The sequence below is a fragment of the Rattus norvegicus genome, chromosome 12, assembly GCF_036323735.1.
Source record: "Rattus norvegicus strain BN/NHsdMcwi chromosome 12, GRCr8, whole genome shotgun sequence".
Taxonomy (NCBI): Eukaryota; Metazoa; Chordata; class Mammalia; order Rodentia; family Muridae; genus Rattus; species Rattus norvegicus.
The window spans coordinates 9,388,660-9,407,861 of NC_086030.1; positions in this window are offsets into that span (position 1 = coordinate 9,388,660).

The window sequence follows — 19,202 nt, forward strand, 5'->3', positions numbered from 1 at the left end:
CATTTGATGATTTTTTTTGTCAGTTTTTCCTTCCATTCTATCTCCTGACAGATCTCCTCCCCACACTCATGATTTTTTTTGTATTTTTTTAATGATGGACCTAATATTATCTGGTGCATTTGCTGTGTAAACCTAGGTATTGAACTTTCCTTCAGATACTCGTGAGCTAATATGTGGCTACATAACTGAAGATAATGACTCCCTCTCAAATTCAGGGGACAGAATATCACAAGAATAAATCATGGTTCAAAAATCCTGTATATAAACCTTTAATATTCAAAACATGGGAAGACTAATTGCACTACAAAGAAAGATTCCTCATATAATCTAATGTAACATACTATAGTTAAAATACAAGCCGTCATGCAACATGTACTTCAAGATATACATACACACATGTCTCAACAATGAGATGTTTATATTTACATTTTATATTCACCATTTAAACATATATACATATATATACATATATATATATCTCAAAATTCCCAAGAAATGCTTGAACCTGAAACCTCTAATTCCAATGTCTGATAAGAGATAATCTTCCTTGAAAATGGAAATAACAATAATCACTCCTTATAAACTTGATAAACTTCTTTCCATAATGTGAATGAGAATCTAAAAACAGTTTTAATTACAATTGCAACACGACAGAAGGGACCACATGTACTGCCTTTAAGAAACCAACCATTTCCGTTTCCTTTATTCTCAACACAAAGTTAAGTTTACTTCCTTCCATCAACTACACTTATATGGCAAATGATCAGTTTATTTCTTTTTACATTTCCGATGAGTTGATTACTATCTTTTAAAATAAAATGTGAAGATTTCCCACTGTGGAAAGGGAGTTGTGTACAAAAAACAAGAAAGATGGACAGATTGACAGACACCCAGTCCATTCTTTTATTTTCAGCCTGCCTCAGACACTAATTACCATTTTCTGTGAAGGAGCTTACATGACTGATCAGGGTTGCCAGAAAAACGTACCCAGTTGGTGTATTTATAATGTATAGAAGAACTCTCACCTGAATATTTTATTTTTCTCACAATCTGTGAAATGGATCTTCTGGAAAATGATTCACTGATGATCAGAAAATTTAACCCCTGTCCCCCCAAAAATGGAATAGACTATTTTATTGATGTCTGTCTGATAAATTTATGTACTTATGAGAACACCACTTAAGATATTTACTTGATAGTATCAATACCAGCATCACATATTCTAGAAGGCTGTGATCATAAGTAGTGGAGATTATACATGATGTGGTCCCAGAAAACATCTCTATGGTCATAATTTCTAATATAACCAAGTACACAGTTTCGTTCAATCACAACAGTTTTCTCTAGTGTCTGCAGAATCACCAAGCAAGACTTAGTGCCAGCAGTTTCCCTTGATAGTGGAGAGATAGAAGCTGCTTCCTGTCTCTTCATGCTAATCTGGAAGCTATGAGGTCAGGAGGCTTACATGTGTAGCCCCTTACGACCAACAATCTTGCTTCTGTAATCTATTTGTAAACACCAAGCAAGAAGGCTCCTGCTTATCAGGAGTTTAATATTTTATTTAGAGAAATGTGTCACTATATAGTTCACAAGGCTCTCATTACCAGTTGTAATACTCCTAAGTTAGTTTTAAAAAATGCTAGAAATGTGGGCACATGCCTGCATAACTGTCTCCTTGGTAGCTTGTCGCTAATCTTTCACCAGATTCAAACAGCAGAGTAGTACCTTAATTAATTAGTTTTTTAAATGTGCCCAAAGAATGTGTCAAAACAAATTGAGAAATATATAGGAGTAGTCCAGTAAACATCAATCCTACTCAAAGAAGTATATGCCACTAAGGAAACTTGAGAGTAAGAGAAATCTCCCCTAGGATTGTCAATTAGATTGCTTATCTAATACCAAATACACATTCCTGAAAACACAAATACAAGCAATACTATACTGACTGATTAGGTTATATGTAAGTACTTAGAAACTGTACATATAAATGTATCCATGCATATCTATTATATATGTGTATCTTATGTTAGCTTACATAGAAATAATGTGTAAGAATGAGTAATAAAAAAACCAGAAAGCCATGATTTCAAAAGAGAATAAGGAGGAGTATATGTAAGGATGTGAAAGGACATGGAAGAGGAAAAGGAAGGAGAATGTGAAGTAATTATAATCTCAAAAATAAAGGAAGTCATAAACAGTTTTGTAACTTAAGGCCTTTCCACTGAGTAGCCTCTTATAGTAAGGAAAGCATGATGCGTATACTTACAGTTTACTGGATACCACCAAAATGTCATTGAACAAGGTCAGATATTGTTTCTTTCTTTTCCAGCCTCTTTGGATAACCGCAGCACCTTGGCAAACCACGGTTCGATTTTCTTCTCCTACATCTTCCTCCTTAGTCGTATCCATATTGAAAAAAAAACCAATTCTCCTGATGCAGAGCTCCACCTAGAGAACAAGTACTCAGTGGATAAGTTAAAAACCAATGTTCATACTGTATTTCTAAGGGTGAACGGTGTTAAAATGCAGACTAAGTTTTCCAAGCATGATTCTGTTGAGCTATAGACAGCTTTAAAATGTAACAGAAAATATGTCATGGATGAAGGGAACTACTGGGAACATATTGAAGAAGTAGGATCTTTCCAGAAGAGGGACCCTTTTCAGAAGTGTCATGGGAATAGTTTGAAGAAGTGTAGTTGGTAGGATATAGAGCAATGGTTCTCAAACTCTAAATGCTACAACACTTGAATGTAGTTCCTAAACTTGTGGTGATACCCTCCAATAAAATTATTGCATTGCAACTTTATAACTGATTTTTTGAAACTTTTATAAATCCTAATGTAGATATATATTGTGTCAGATATCAGATATGATACTCTGAGAAAATGCTACAACTAAACCCTTGTGAGCTAATATTGTAGATGTGCTGAAAATCATCAGGTTATCTTGATTTAAACCAGTTAGGTCTCTGGGAGAGTCTCAGAATTGCCAGGCGTGGTCCAGCTCAAGATACAGGAAAGAAAGATTCCTTATAGTTATGAACAAAAAAAAAAAACCAACAAGAACAACAACAGGAAAAATGAAAACAATACAAGCATTCATCAAAAAATTTGTGAAATTGGTCTTGTCTAGCAAAGGTAGACATTTCCCCTGACTCTGGCAGAAGGGACATAATGCTCTCCATTGACTTGTTCATATTAGGATATAAATTTCCATTCGACCTTCTTTATTCTTGAAGGGGGTAATCATACTTGGTATAAATTTAAAATCCCACATCTAGGTTACAGACATTTTCCAACATCCTCATCCCCTTCTTCATTATACTAACTCCTAACATGTGCTAGAACCCCTTCCTCTCTTTGTGAGTCCTTTTCCGTGACCAAGCTATCTCCATTCTCTCTTCTGATAGTCTTCCTTGTCTTTTCCCAGACTTGGTCAAGCCTGTTTCTGTTTTCTATATTCTGAAATTTTCCATGTGCCTATGAACATTTTTCTCTCTTATCCATAATAAAATTGTTCCCTATAATAAGGGAGTGGCTTCCGTTTTGGTGGTTTCTTTATTGTGCCCTGCTCTTTCAGTTTGGATATTTAAAATATATAGTTACTCAAAGTGACTATAATTCATCCCATAATATATGTTACATCTTTCAAAGAATATGTACAGAAATGTCATAGCTTTCACTTAGAAAGGACTTAAGACTCACATGAATCAAAAGGAGAACAGACAATAGTTGCCATCACACACATCAAGCAATATTGTAAAAATATGTTTAAAAAATAGTACTACCTCAGCTTCATGAACAAAATTTTAAGTTAATGACCATGTCATCAAAGTTGTGCATGTCTCATCTGAGTCAGTGTTAAATTCTGAGCATTAGATTCCAAAGAGCACAATGTGTGTTGGAAACAATAACAATTTCTTAAAAACCAGAGAATTCTTAGATTGTGGGTTAGATTTACCAGTTTCTTAAAATAAAAATCTACAGTCATTGGGGGTGAAGTAATTGGATTTAGCATAAAATAATCCTCACTTCTAACTTGTACAGTTTTTAAAACTTTACAGAAATTTATCTCCTATGTAGCACAAAATATAGCCCTCTCCATGTGATAACTTTGTTTCTGTAGAACATTGGTACTGAATATTGCTACAATGATTACCCTATCAAGAAACCACTGCTGAGTTGAGTTATTTCATATGATCTTGAATAATCAAGACAGAACACTTCATGATACCATAAGTCTATCATGAGAATCAAATTATATAAATATATACCTTTTTAGTAGAGCCTGCGATGAAGAACTTATCAAACAATGTGAAATTTTCGTTTGCCCTCCTGCCTCTAGACACCAAACTGGTGACTACAGTGGCTAGAAAACTACTGAAGTCTCAGGATTCTGTAGTTGTCAGGCTGAAGGACCATTGTGATGTCAATATTCTAAGGCACATGTCATCTGGCAAAGTGACACGTGCATTTCAGTTATCTCCCTGTGGCTTTTAAACATAATTTTTGTACACAGGTGGAACCACAAGTGTTATAATGAATAACATTTTCACAGCTATAAATACACATATAGATGTAGATATACCTATATGATATAGATGAGATAGAAGACACATACATGGATAGATAGATAGACAGATAGACAGACAGACAGATAGATAGATAGATAGATAGATAGATAGATAGATAGATAGATAGATTGATAGATAGATAGATAGATAGACAGACAGACAGACAGACAGATAGATAGATAGATAGAGATAGATAGAGAGAGATAGATAGATAGAAAGGGATGGATGGACAGATGGATGGATGGACAGATGGACAGGCAGACAGATGGTTAGACAGACGTGTATAAGAAGATATTGATTTAAAATATTGTGAAATGCATTTGAATCTTCAAAAATTGTCAATTCTTATTTTTTCAACCTAAGGTTCCTTATGAAAAAGGTAGCATGGAGACTTCTTTAACACTGAGAACCTTAGAGCTGAATAGACACAAAATCACAAGGAACTTTAAATTGTAATGTGCTTTCCTGACATAGAATCAGAAACCTTCACACACTTCTGTGAAGTCAGACAGCTTTGAAGGATACAGAGGAGGACACACAGCTATCAATATATAGTAAATTTTATAGAGCAAAGCCTAGATTAATCTAATTAATTTGTAAATTAAAATTATTAACCTAATAAATTAATTAGATTATTATTACTAAATAACTCAAAGTATTTGAACTTATACCCAATTTGTTTGGTCTTAGTCAAGTTTTTTTAAAACAAAACACAGTAAAAAAAAAAACAGAAGAAATACAAGACCAGCATTTACTTTTGAAATTCTCAGGAAACTTGATTTTCCTAGTTTGTGCCCAAAGATTAACATCCATAGGTTATCTTGTCTAGGCATTTCCTGCCTGTCCAAAGGACTTAGATTTGGTTCCTATTGTTGACTTTTGGTGGCTCACACATCTTATAACCCTATCTTCAACTCACCCTGCATCCTCTTTTGGTCTTCATAGAGAGCTCCATGTGTGCCATACTTTTATATAAAAATTAAAATAATTTATAAAAATATTAGCACTCCCTTAGTCATAGAATATGGTAACATATCTTAAAAGTAATTTAAATGAATTATAATTTTGTACTTTTGTAATTAACTGAAGCTCCACTTAATAAAATACTATAAAGTTTCATAAATTCAGTAATCCTGCCATAACCGGCACATCAGGCATGTAGAAGGACATTCTGGAGTATGGTGTTGATAATGATTATATCAAGAGAAAAAACAGTTAAGTGATGATATAGTCAGCTTATATTAATCTGATTTTGTATGAGAAGTTCAATGGAATATGTCTTCCATGATATGCTGCTTCTGGCTAAATGTAAGAACCTATGTTTAATTCTATATTTTCTTTTCTATCAAGCTTCGGATTACCTATTAGAGATCAATCCCTTTCAAAACAACATTATTTAAAGTCCAGATTTAACCTAATTTTTCAGTAAGTAGGAAAATCTCTGCCTTGCAAAAGATAAATCATATTTTTCCATATAGAAATTATCTCCATGTTTTAAAAGTCTAATTGTGTCTATTCTATACATTCAGTGAAGCTTGGTTATCATTTGCTTAACAGCTAATATCCATGTGTAGGTGATATAGGACATACTTGTCTTTCTGGGTCGAGGATACCTCACTTGGGATGTTTATTTTCCAGTTCCATCATTTGCCTGCAAATTACATGATGCCATTTTCTTTAACAACTGCGTAATATTGGAATATGTAAACTATCAAATTTTATTCATCCATTCTTCTTTAGAGAGGCATCTAGTTCATTTCCACTTTCTGGTAATTGGGAATAGAGGAGCATTAAATATGGTAGAGAAAGTCTCTCTCTGATATGATGAAATATGCTTTGGGTTTATGTTGAAGAATGGTATAGCTAGATCTTGAGATAAATTGATTTCCAACTTTCTGAGGAACCTCCATACTGATTTTCATAGAGAATGAAAAAGTTTGCATATTTTTATTAAAAACCATTTTTTTTATTTTTATGTACTTTGTACATTTGTCCTCTATAGAATGTATTGTTGGTTAAATATCTTTTCCCATTCTGTAGGTTCTTGATTTGCCTAATGACAGTGTCTTTTGTCATGTATAGCTTCTTGGTTTAAGGAGGTCCCATTTTTATTAAATTTTGGTGTTAGCACTTTCACTAATAGAGTCTTGTTCAGAAAGCTTTCTCTTCTGTCAGTGAGTTCAAGGTTATTCATTACATACTCTCCCATCATATTGAGTATATCTGACTTATTGTAGTTTTGTTGCATTTGTAGTTGAGTTTTGTAGAGGGTGATAAGTATAAACCTATTTTAATTCTCCTGCATGCAGACATTTGATGAAATCTACCATAGGTATGTAAATTTGTGTCTGGCTTATCAGGCCAATTCTTTTTATCACTGTGTCTGTTTTGTGACAATAGCAAACTTTTAGTATATCACAGTGTTTTAGATATCCAGTTCTCTCTGTCTCTGTCTCTGTCTCTCTGTCTCTGTCTCTGTCTCTGTCTCTCTGTCTGTCTGTCTGTCTCTCTCTCCCTCTGTGTGTGTATGTGTGTGTGTGTGTGTGTGTGTGTGTGTGTGTGTGTGTGTTTACTTTCATTTGAAGTTGAGATTAGTCCATTCAAGATCTGTCAACTGTACTGGAATTTTGATGTTGATCACACTGAATCTAATGAACACTTTTGGTAGAAGGACCATTTCTTTTTTTTTTCTTGGACATTCTCTTTATCTACATTTCAAATATAATCCCCTTTCCTGGTTTCTCCTCCCCCAAAAAAAACCCCTATTCCATCCCCACACCCCTGCCTCCATGAGGGTGCTCCTGCAACCTACCTACCCACTCCCTCCAACCACCCCAAACTGGCATTCTACTATAATGAAGCATCAAGCCTTCATTGGAGCAAGGACCTCTCCTCCTATTACTGCCCAACAAGGCTGTCCTCTGTTACATATGCGACTGGAGACATGGGTCACCCCATGTGTATTCTTTGGTTGGTGGTTTAGTCCCTGGGAGTTTTGGGGTGTCTAGTAGGTTGATCCTATTCTTCCTATGAGGTTGCAAATCCCCTCACATACCTCAGTCCTTTCTCTAACTCCTCCAATGGGGACCCCATTCTCAGTCCAGTGTTTGGCTGCAAGGACTTGCCTCTGAATTTCTCAGGATCTGACAGAGCCTATCTGGAGACAGCTTCTGTCAACATGCAACTCTTGGCATTGCCAATAGTGATTAGGTTTTGATGACTGCATGTAGGATGGATCACCATGTGTGGCAGGCTCTGGATGGCCTTCCCTACAGTCTCTGCTCCACACTTTGTGTCTGTATTTTCTTCTGTGATTATTTTGTTCCCCCTTCTAAGAAGAACTGAAACATCCACACTTTTGTCTTTCTTCTTGAGCTTCATGTGGTCTGTAAATTGTATCTTGGGTATGCCAAGTTTTAAGATTAATATCCACTTCTCAGTGAGTACATATCGTGTGTGTTCTTTTCTGATTGGGTTACTTCATTCAGGATGATATTTTTTACTTCCATTCATTTTCCTAAAACTTTCATGAAGTCATTGTTTTTAATAGCTGAGTAATTATCCATTGTCCAAATATACCACAGTTTCTGTATCCATTTCTCTGTTGAATGACATGTAGGATTTTTCCCAGCTTCTGGATATTATAAATAAGGCTGATATGAACATAGTGGAGCATGTTTCCTTGTTATATATTGGAGCATCTTTTGGGTATATGCCAAGGAGTTGTATAGCTGGGTCCTCAGATAGAACTGTATCTAATTTTCTAAGGAAATGACAGACTAATTTCAAGATCATTTCTTAAGACTGTTCTAAGATCAAGAGTCGACAAATAGGACCTCGTAAAATTGCAAAGCTTCTGTAAGGCAATGGACACTGTCCTTAAGACAAAATGTCCACCAACAGATTGGGAGAAGATATTTACCAATCCTACATCTGATAGAAGACTAATGTCCAATACATACAAATAACTCAAGAAGTTAGACTCCAGAAAATCAAATAACTCTATTAAAAATGGGATACAGAGCTAAACAAAGAATTCTCGTTGGGGATTTAGCTCAGTGGTAGAGTGCTTGCCTAGCAAGCACAAGGCCCTGGGTTCGGTCCCCAGCTCCGGAAAAAAAAAGAAAAAAGAAAAAAAAAGAATTCTCAGCTTAGGAATTTTGAATAGCAAAGAATTACCTAAAGAAGTGGTCAACATCCTGAGTTATCTGGGAAATGCAAATCAAAACAATCCTGAGATTCCACCTAACACCAGTTAGACTGACTAAGATAAAAATTTCAGTTAAAGGCAGATGCTGGCGAGGATGTAGAGATAGTAGAATACTCTTTCGTTGTTTGTGGGATTGTAAAATGGTACACCCACTCTGGAAATCAGTCTGGAGGTTCCCTAGAAAAGCTCTGGTGGACAGGGGTATGTAAGCCTTCTTTTAGAGACAGAGTAGGAGGAATTGGATGAGGAACCATTGGAGAGTGGACCGGGAGGAGGATAATGACTGGACTGTATATAAAACAAGCCTAAATCAATAAAAGCAATAATAATAAAAATAATAATGAGGAGGAGGAGGAAGAATTGGTGGAGGAAGAAGAGGAAGAAGAGGAGAAGGAGGAGAAAAATAGAAAATCTTCATGGAAAGGGAGTGGTAACCCCACCCAATTCATCTTCCAACTTTTGAAAAAGAATTTTTAAAAACTTTAAAATAGTTGTATTACTACTAGCATTTTATACCAGCCCTTGAGGTGAGGAGGTAGCAGAGTAATTTTAAAGCCAGCCTGGTCTGTAGAGCCAACTCACGTACAGCCAAGATTAAACATTGAAGGAAACCATCAAAAGCAAAAGGCTGGTCAAACTGTACTTGAACAATAATCCATGTCCCAATACTGGAAACCAACACATCTTGACAACATTGGGTATGTGCTTATAACTTTAGAGATAAATATGCAAGAGTAGGGTTATGGAATCTCCTTCTGTGACTTAAACAAGTAAATAACCCCTAGGTTACAGCAGAGGTAACCCTGAACGAAGATCCATAGAGGTCATTGTATTAAGCATCGAGGATGAAGCCTAGATTGCCTTGGAGACTCTAAGATGTTGATAATGTCAAAGTAGTCTTGTATACTTGCCAAAACATGCTGCTAATGGGGAATAAACACAGCTCAAAAGAAAGATGAGTTTTGTAGTCGATAAATTTGAAAAGAGGTGGAGATCCAAAGAATGCTTTGAAATTAAACATGGAGATTCAGAATTTAGAGTTTGTCTAGCTGGGTTTTAGTCTTACTTTCATCTAGTATTTCCATATTATGTCCCCTTTTCTCCCTTTTAGAATAGTAATGTATATTTTGTGTCACTGTGTGTTGAAAGTAAGTGATCCGCATTTTCATGTTGATTTTATAGAGGATTACAGTAAGGAGATTGCATGAGTCTCAGAAGAGACTTGGAACTTTCGAACAGTGCAGACACTATGATAGACCCTTGAAGTTGGACTATGGGGGCCACAGAATAAAATGTGTGAGTGTGAATGAAAAGTGTCCTTGTAGGCTACTTTGGAGTGTCAATATGAGAAAGTCTGGTTTTGCTAGAGCAAGTGTGGCTCTCTCTTTTGCAAGAAGTGTTTTATTCTGGCAGAGAGGGGTGAGGAGCTTTGAAGTTTAAGAAGCACAAGTCATGCCAAATGTCACTTTTATGTTTTGCTGCCTTGGGATCTGGATATAGAATTCTAAGCTATCTCTCCAGCCAGCTCACTACCAAGTTTTTAGCCTCGATGATAATGGATTAAACTTCTGAACTGTAAGCCAGCCCTAAATAAATGTTTCCCATTAAAAGAGTTGTTATGGGGCCCTCTTCACAACAATAGAACCCTAACTAAGACAAATAATATAAAATAATAAAACTTCAAATCTTTGAAGAAAGAAACTGAAGAAAATATTAGAAGATGGAAAGATGCCCTAGCCTTATACTACCAGTAAGATTAATATAGCAAAAATAGCCATCCTACTTAAAAGAATCTACAGATTTAATGAAATCTCCATAAAAATTGCCACATAATCCTTTACAGACCTTAAGAGAACAATATGTAATTTCATTATGTCCAGGATAGCTAAAATGATTCAGTACAATAAAAGAAAATCCAACCCTATTACAATCCCTGATTTCAAGATCTATAGCAGAGCTGTAATAATAAGAGTCAGACGCAGATATGTGTACCCAACCAATGAACAGAAGCTTCTGACCCCTCTGATTGAATTAGGGAAAAGCTAGAAGTTGAGGAAGAAGGTGACCCTGTAGGAAGACCAGCAGTCCCAATTAAGCTGGATCCCCGAGATCTCTCGCACACTGGATGACCAAGTAGGCAGCATACACCAGCTGATATGAGACCCCCAACACATATACAGCACAGAAATCCCAGGTCTGGGTTAAATCAGAGAAGATGCACCTAACTCTCAAGCGACTGGAGGACCCAGGAACTTTAGAGATCTGGTGGGATGGGTGGGGTGGGGACATCTTCCTGGAGGCAGGGAGGGCAGGGAGGAGGTATGGGATGTGGTGCAGTCAGAGGGTGGACCAGAAGAGGAATAAAATCTGGAGTGTACAAATAAATATAAATTTTAAAAAGACACAGGTATGGGCATTAAAGCATACAGTTTGATCAGTGAAATGCAGTATAAGACCCAGACATAAATCTACATACTTATGATCACATTATTTTTGATAAAGAAGCTAGAAATACACAGTGGAAAAAGAAAGCATCTTCAACAATATTTATGTTCTACCTGGATTTTTACATGTAGAAGAAGAAATAGAACTGTATCTATCATCCTGTGCAAAACTCAAGTCCCAGTTGATGAAAGAGCTCAACGTAAAACCCGACATACTGAACTTTATAGAAGAAAAAGTGGGAAATAGTCTTGAATGCATTAGCACAGGAGAGAATTTCCTCAACAGAATACTAATAAGACCAGCAATATGATCAATAATTGAAAAAAATGTTACCTCATGAAACTAAAAATCTTCCGTAAGGCAAAGAACACTGTCAGTAGGAGGAAATGGAAGTTTACAGAATTGGAAAAGATTTTCACCAACTCCCCATCTGACAGAGGGCTAATATCCCTAATATATAAAGAACTTAAGAAACTAGATGTTCCAATTACAAAATGGGGTGCACATCTAAAGAGACTTTACAACAAAGCAATCCTGAGTTGCTGAGAAACACATAGAGAAACGTTCAACCTCCTTAGCCAACAAAGAAATGAAATGAAAACTACCATGAAATACTATTTTATAACTATCAGAATGACTAAGAGTAATAGTAAAAGTGACAGTTCATGCTATTGAGAATGTGGTTCAAGGGGAAACTTTTGTTGGTTGGAGTGCAAGCTTCTACAGCTCCAATGGAAATGAATATAGCAGTTTCTCAGAAAGATAGGAATCAATCTTCTAAAAGACCCAAGCATACTATTCTTGGGCATATACCCATAGGATGCTCCATTCTACCACAAGGACACCTGTTAAATTATATTCATCGTGGCTTTACTCATAATATCCATAAACTTGAAACCATGTGGATATTCCTCAACCAAAAATTAATAAAGTGTGGTAGATTTGTATAGTGGACTCAACTGATATAAGCAATGGCATTATGAAATTTGCGGAAAAATGTATGTAGCCAGAAAAAAATCTTGAGGCAGGTAATCTAGACCTAGAAGAACAATATAGTATGTATTATACCATACATGCATATTAACTGCTAAGTAAATAATAAGTTACAATTCATAGACCTAGAAAGGTTAGATAAAGAAATAGGCTATAGGAATCATGGATCTCCTTGGGCAGGGGAAAAAGGACAGTTTTTTGGGTGAATTAAGGGAGTGTGGGATGGGAATAGGTGGGGTCGGGTTCACGGGGAGTGATGAAGTGAGAGTTAGGATTAAGATAATTGGAATTGGATGCATATACAGTTGTGGTATGGAAATCTCATTCAGAGGAAACTTCATTGAAGGTGATTCTATTCGTAGAGTACAAACTCTGACTTGGCCATCTCTTATAGCCAAAGAAGGCTTAAAGTGGCTAAACTTGGCCACAGGGATCTGCAAACAACCCATGATCATGATATAACAAAGGGGTGCCCTCCACAAACTGACAGCATGACCTCATTGCCAAGGACAGCATCTACAAAGTTCATAAAGGTCAAGTCGTGCATGTTTTCCTTCATTCTAAATTCCTACATTCTAGCCTGTTTCGTACAGGTATTCTGCAGGGTACCAAAACTGACACAAGAGCACCAACGCAGCAAAAAATCCTTTGAACCCCAATTTGTCCTCCCTGAAAGATGTGCCAGGGCAATGTGGTGCCAAACTTGGGAGGATAGCCAATTAATATGATAGTATATTTAAGTGATCCCAAAAGTTTCACCAGAGAACTACTAAACCTGATAAACACCTTCAGCAAAGTGGCTTGGTATAAAATTAACTCAAATAAATCAGTAGCCTTCCTCTACACAAAAGAGAAACAACCCGAGGAAGAAATTAGGGAAACGACACCCTTCATAATAGTACCAAATAATATAAAATACCTCCGTGTCACTTTAACCAAGCAAGTGAAAGATCTATATAATAAGAACTTCAAGCCTCTGAAGAAAGAAATTGAAGAAGACCTCAGAAGATGGAAAGATCTCCCATGCTCATGGATTGGCAGGATTAATATAGTAAAAATGGCTATTTTACCAAAAGCAATCTACAGATTCAATGCAATTCCCATCAAAATACTAATCCAATTCTTCAGAGAGTTAGACAGAAAAATTTGAAAATTCATCTGGAATAACAAAAAACCCAGGAGAGCTAAAAATATCCTCAACAATAAAGGGATTTCTGGGGGAATCACTATCGCTGAACTCAAGCAGTATTACAGAGCAATAGTGATAAAAACTGCATGGTATTGGTACAGAGACAGACAGATAGACCAATGGAACAGAATTGAAGACCCAGAAATGAGCCCACAAACCTATGGTCACTTGATTTTTGACAAAGGAGCCAAAACCATCCAACGGAGAAAAGATAGCATTTTCAGCAAATAGTGCTGGTTCAACTGCAGGTCAGCATGTAGAAGAATGCAGATCGATCCATGCTTATCACCCTGTACAAAGCTTAAGTCCAAGTGGATCAAGGACCTCCACATCAAACCAGATACACTCAAACTAATAGAAGAAAAAGAGGGGAAGCATCTCAAACATGTGGGCACTGGAGAAAATTTCCTGAACAAAACACCAATGGCTTATGCTCAAGAATCGAAAAATGGGATCTCAGAAAACTGCAAAATTTCTGTAAGCCAAAGGACACAGTTGTTAGGACAAAGCGATAAGCAACAGATTGGGAAAAGATGTTTACCAACACTACAACTGATAGAAGGCTTATATCCAAAATATACAAAGAACTCAAGTTAGACCGCAGGGAGACAAATAACCCTATTAAAAAATGGGGTTCAGAGCTAAACAAAGAATTCACAGCTGAGGAATGCCGAATGGCTGAGAAACACCTAAAGAAATGTTCAACATCTTTAGTCATAAGGGAAATGCAAATCAAAACAACCCTGAGATTTCACCTCACACCAGTGAGAATGGCTAAGATCAAAAACTCAGGTGACAGCAAATGCTGGCGAGGATGAGGAGAAAGAGGAACACTCCTCCATTGTTGGTGGGTTTGCAGACCGGTACAACCATTCTGGAAATCAGTCTGGAGATTCCTCAGATAATTGGACATTGAACTACCTGAAGATCCAGCTATACCTCTCTTGGGCATATACCCAAAAGATGCCCCAACATATAACAAAGACACGTGCTCCACTATGTTCATAGCAGCCTTGTTTATAATAGCCAGAAGCTGGAAAGAACCCAGATGCCCTTCAACAGAGGAATGGATACAGAAAATGTGGTACATATATACAATGGAATACCACTCAGCTATCAAAAACAATGACTTTATGAAATTCATAGGCAAATGGATGGAACTGGAAAATATCATCCTGAGTGAGGTAATCCAATCACAAAAAAACATACATGTTATGCACTCACTGATAAGTGGATATTAGCCCAAATGCTCAAATTACCCTAGATGCACAGAACACATGAAACTCAAGAAGGATGACTAAAATGCAAATGCTTCACTCCTTCTTTAAAAGGGGAACAAGAATACACTTGGGAGGGAATAGGGAGGCAAAGATTACAACAGACACAGAAGGAACACCCATTCAGAGCCTGCCCCACATGTGGCCCATACATATACAGCCAGCAAACTAGATAAGATGGATGAAGCAAAGAAGTCCCGGCTGACAGGAACCAAATGTAGATCTCTCCTGAGAAACACAGCCAGAATAAGGCAAATCCATAGGCGAATGCCAGCAGCAAACCACTGAACTGAGAAACAGACCCCCGTTGAAGGAATCAGAGAAAGGACTGGAAGAACTTGAAGGGGCTTGAGACCCCATATGAACAACAATGCCAACCAACCAGAGCTTCCAAGGACTAAGCCACTACCCAAAGGCTATACATGGACTGACCATGGCCTCCAACCTCATAGTTAGCAATGAATAGCCTAGTAAGTGCACCAGTGGAAGGGGAAGCCCTTGGTCCTGCCAAGACTGAACTCCCAATGAATGTGATTTTTGGGGGGGAGGGTGGTTATTGGGGAAGGATGGGGAGGGGAAGCCCATATAGAAGGGGAGGGTGAGGGGTTAGGGGGATGTTGGCCGGGAACTGGAAAAGGAAATAACAATTGAAATGTAAATAAGAAATACCCAATTTAATAAAGATGGAGAAACAAAGAAATATATCTAATAAAAAATAATAAAAAATTTAATTTTCAAAAGGGGGTTAAGCAACTTGTCATCAATCATGAGGATCCAAGTTCTATCCCATGTGATAGGAGGATGACCTCCCCACTCATTGTCCTCTGACCTCCATATATTCGCACTGACACATATAGACATTTTCACACAGAATACACTAATGTATTAATTTATTAATTAATTAATTATAGGTGTTTCAAATCATCTGTTCTTGGCCTCAGCTTACTTCTGTCTTTGGATTACACAGCTCACTTCCCCACATCTGCTTTTCTTTCTCTCATGCCTGTCATGCTTGCATGTGTGTTTATCCTCCCTTAGTGTCCATGTTTAAATCTGTATTCGCCTTTTTATAAACTACAGCTCTGGTTACTAGACAGATGGTTCCCAGGTCAAAAGAACTTGCGGTGCGATCATGAGGCCTACAGTCCAAGTCTCAGCATCCTGCAAAAACCAGTCACTACAGCTGCCAGGAATCAGACAACGTCCTCTTGGGCAGAAATAACAAAATACTGCCAGTAATTTGTAGTAAAACACACTTACAAATATATGGCAAAAATGAAAAATTTTGTCCTTTTAAAATGTAGCTCACTAAAGAGTTAGCACCTGGGTCATGAATCAAAGGAAAGTAAAAATCTTGGTTCCTTTTATACCATGTGACCCAACCAAGTATTGTTATCTCTGTAAACCTGTTCCTTTCTCAGTACACTGAATTTAAATAGACCTTTGGAATATTAAATGAGAAACCCCTTAGCAAAGAGTCTTATAGCATAGGCCATACAAAGGAATTTACCAATTATTACTAAATTTTGGAACAAATGTTAAAAAAAACAAGTAGTGTTTCATGTTCATTTTTAAGTATCAGGCACAAGACTTACAATCCTATGACTTAAGGTTGAGACTGATATATAGAAGGAATTACAAAACGCCATTTGCCAAGGACAAATGCTAAGTAAAAATACCCTCCAACTTGAGAACCAGAATACAACATGTAGGAAAATCCTTGTACAAAAGGGTAGAAAACATAACACTAAATGGTGAAAGCATTGGGTGGGTCTGTGTGCATGACTGGGGGGCAATCCTGACGTCAAATGCACACTGGGGCTTGGCCTCTGCTGCTGGTGATGTTATACACACCCCCCCACACACACTTCTTGACTATGTGAGGTCCCAGCCCTGCCTGAGTGATGGCTACAGGTGTCACCATTCCCCTCCACACACCCAGAGACTCTTCCCATGGGAACCGTCCATCAAGTGTATCACAGCCCCCACCGTCAGTCATTGAAGGTGGATCAGTGCCAGCCATGGCTCCCCTGTCAATCACTCGCTGCCCAGGCCGGCCGCAGACATCATAGTTACTATGTGCCTAGTGAACTCATTACTTCCACCTCTAGCCTTGCCCTCATCACAGCCCTGTTTCTCCTCTCATTAGTTTGTCATGAATACTCATGAGGCTCATTTGCATGGTCCCATCCATGTGAGCTTTTGTCAAGTGTGGCTCTGCCTCACCACTGTCAGTCATTAAAGGACCCCTGTCAGATGTCAAAAAACAAACAAACAAACAAACAAACAAACACAGCGATTGCTTGTCGAGAAGAGGTTGTTTTCCTATGTAGTTTATTAGTTGTCAATTGGGGATAAGGGAATGGAGGTATATATTTAAATACATTATCTTTGAAAATTAGTATTTTTCTACCTGAGACAACATAGCAATTAATTCAAAGTGAATCCCAACTTTTAAAAGATGAACAGCTACTCATAAAAAGAAGTGAACATAGTGAAACACAATGTTGTACATAGTGACACAAACAAGAAAACAGAGTAATTCAGGAAAAATGGCCAGTAACTAGACTAATTAGTAAGCTGAGTGCACTCAGGTAAACTGAATTTCTGGATGGAGAGCTTCAGGTAAGTTTCCGAGTGTCTGAACTGCAGCACTGGAAGGGCACAAAGGGTATTGTAGCAGGATTTCCCAGGGCAAAGCTCAGTCGGTGTGAGAAAGCAGACTCATAGAATGGTAATTCTAGGTTACAACTCGCCCAAGAAAAACAGCAAAGTCCTAGACCTGCATCAACTGTACAGTTTGGTAAACAATTAAGGAACTTCCTACAGGATGGTCGGCTTTCCAAACCAGACACACAGAAGAATGTGCTTCCAGACAGCTACAACGTCTGCTCTCAGTCTCCCCAGACTGACTGCTATTTTAACAGCACACACAGGTGTGAATGGAGCATCTGTAGCATCACAGGGGACAGGTGACCTGCATAGGAAACAGGACAGATAGTAAGAAGGAAAAGGGAGTTTGTTAAACATTGTCTCCAGAAACTGACTCCAGGATGCTTAAGAGCAAGATGGAGGGAGAAGCGGGTACATAGGGGATGAGCAGAGCGAGGAAGCTGGAGAACCTTGGTGTGGGCCATGGGTGCCCCTGCCATGATCTGCAAAAGGTGGAAGAGTGGACGCACCAATCAGCTCAGCTTAGCACCATTCCCCACCCTTCAGCCTACCTGTGACCTGGCAAACTGGATGAAAATGACAAACTATTACAATAGTCCTTGTTGTCAAAGTACTCAAACATGAAGCCAAACAACTCCTCTCCTGAAGTTCAACACTTTCGTTCCCCCACCTTACACATTTGAAAAGAGTTTGCAAACACAAGAAACAATCAGTACTCTTTTTAAAACTGACTTTGCAAACCTGTGCTTTTCCCCCAGAAAGACAGATATTAAAATAAAAATCGCCCTCTCTCTCCCTCTTTCTCGCTCTCCTTTATGAATTCAACTTCAGCATTCCATTCCTACCCCTAGAAAGTTGCATGTTTCTCTGGACACACATGTGAAAAGATGAAAAGATAGATACAGCTTTATTTCAGGAGCTACAGACAGAGCTCCTCGATAGCTGCATCCCCAGCAGGCCCGGTGCTGAAATGCCACAGTGGGGGAAAAAAGGAACTGAAGTTTGGGGGAATGTTTTATTTTTTTTTTATCTATTTGCACAGCAGTTATTTTCACTAAGACAAATGACAAAACATTATTTGTGAGACGGAAAAATACACACGTTACAACGCAGTTCCCAAAATCATTGTAACCCAATAGTTAGTCATAGAATGCATTCTGTTCACCACTCACTATACCACATCTTTTGTGCCAATGGACAAATACATTGAGTTCCTGTCCTCAACCATTTAAACTTTTAAGTGGAGTATATAAATATTGAATCAGATTTCAGTTTCTCTCTCTCTCTCTCTCTCTCTCTCTCTCTCTCTCTCTCTCTCTCACCCACCTCTGGCTTTGGATTTTGCTTGGAATCATTTCTTTATTCAATTTTTTAATTCTTTCATAACCCTATTCCATGTTTCTTTAAAAAAAACTAAATTTATATGGCTTGAATGAAACGCCTTGCTCCTGTAGAAGTCACATACAAGAACATGAGATTTCTTATTACACACAATACAACCAATGAGACCTTAAACAACTGTATAGAGGAAGTTAACAGTTATGGCGTTACCCTAATAGGAAGAGTATGTGAAGCAACCTACAACACTGCTCTTGTGGAGAAAGAAGGCGTTCTGGAGAAGTTCGGTCCTAAAAATGTGGGTCCCCTTTAAGGATTCCAACAGTCATAGAAACAATGGTTGTAATCAATAAATCTGGGGTGCCTGGTGCCATTGCCAAGGAAGTGGAACTTCAGATGGGAGCTGATTTGTCATATGTATTTACCCAATGTGTCGGCTCACTGAGTAAGTCTACTGAAGCTTCACGGGAATATTGAAAACGAGTTTTACCAGGCCACAAGCTC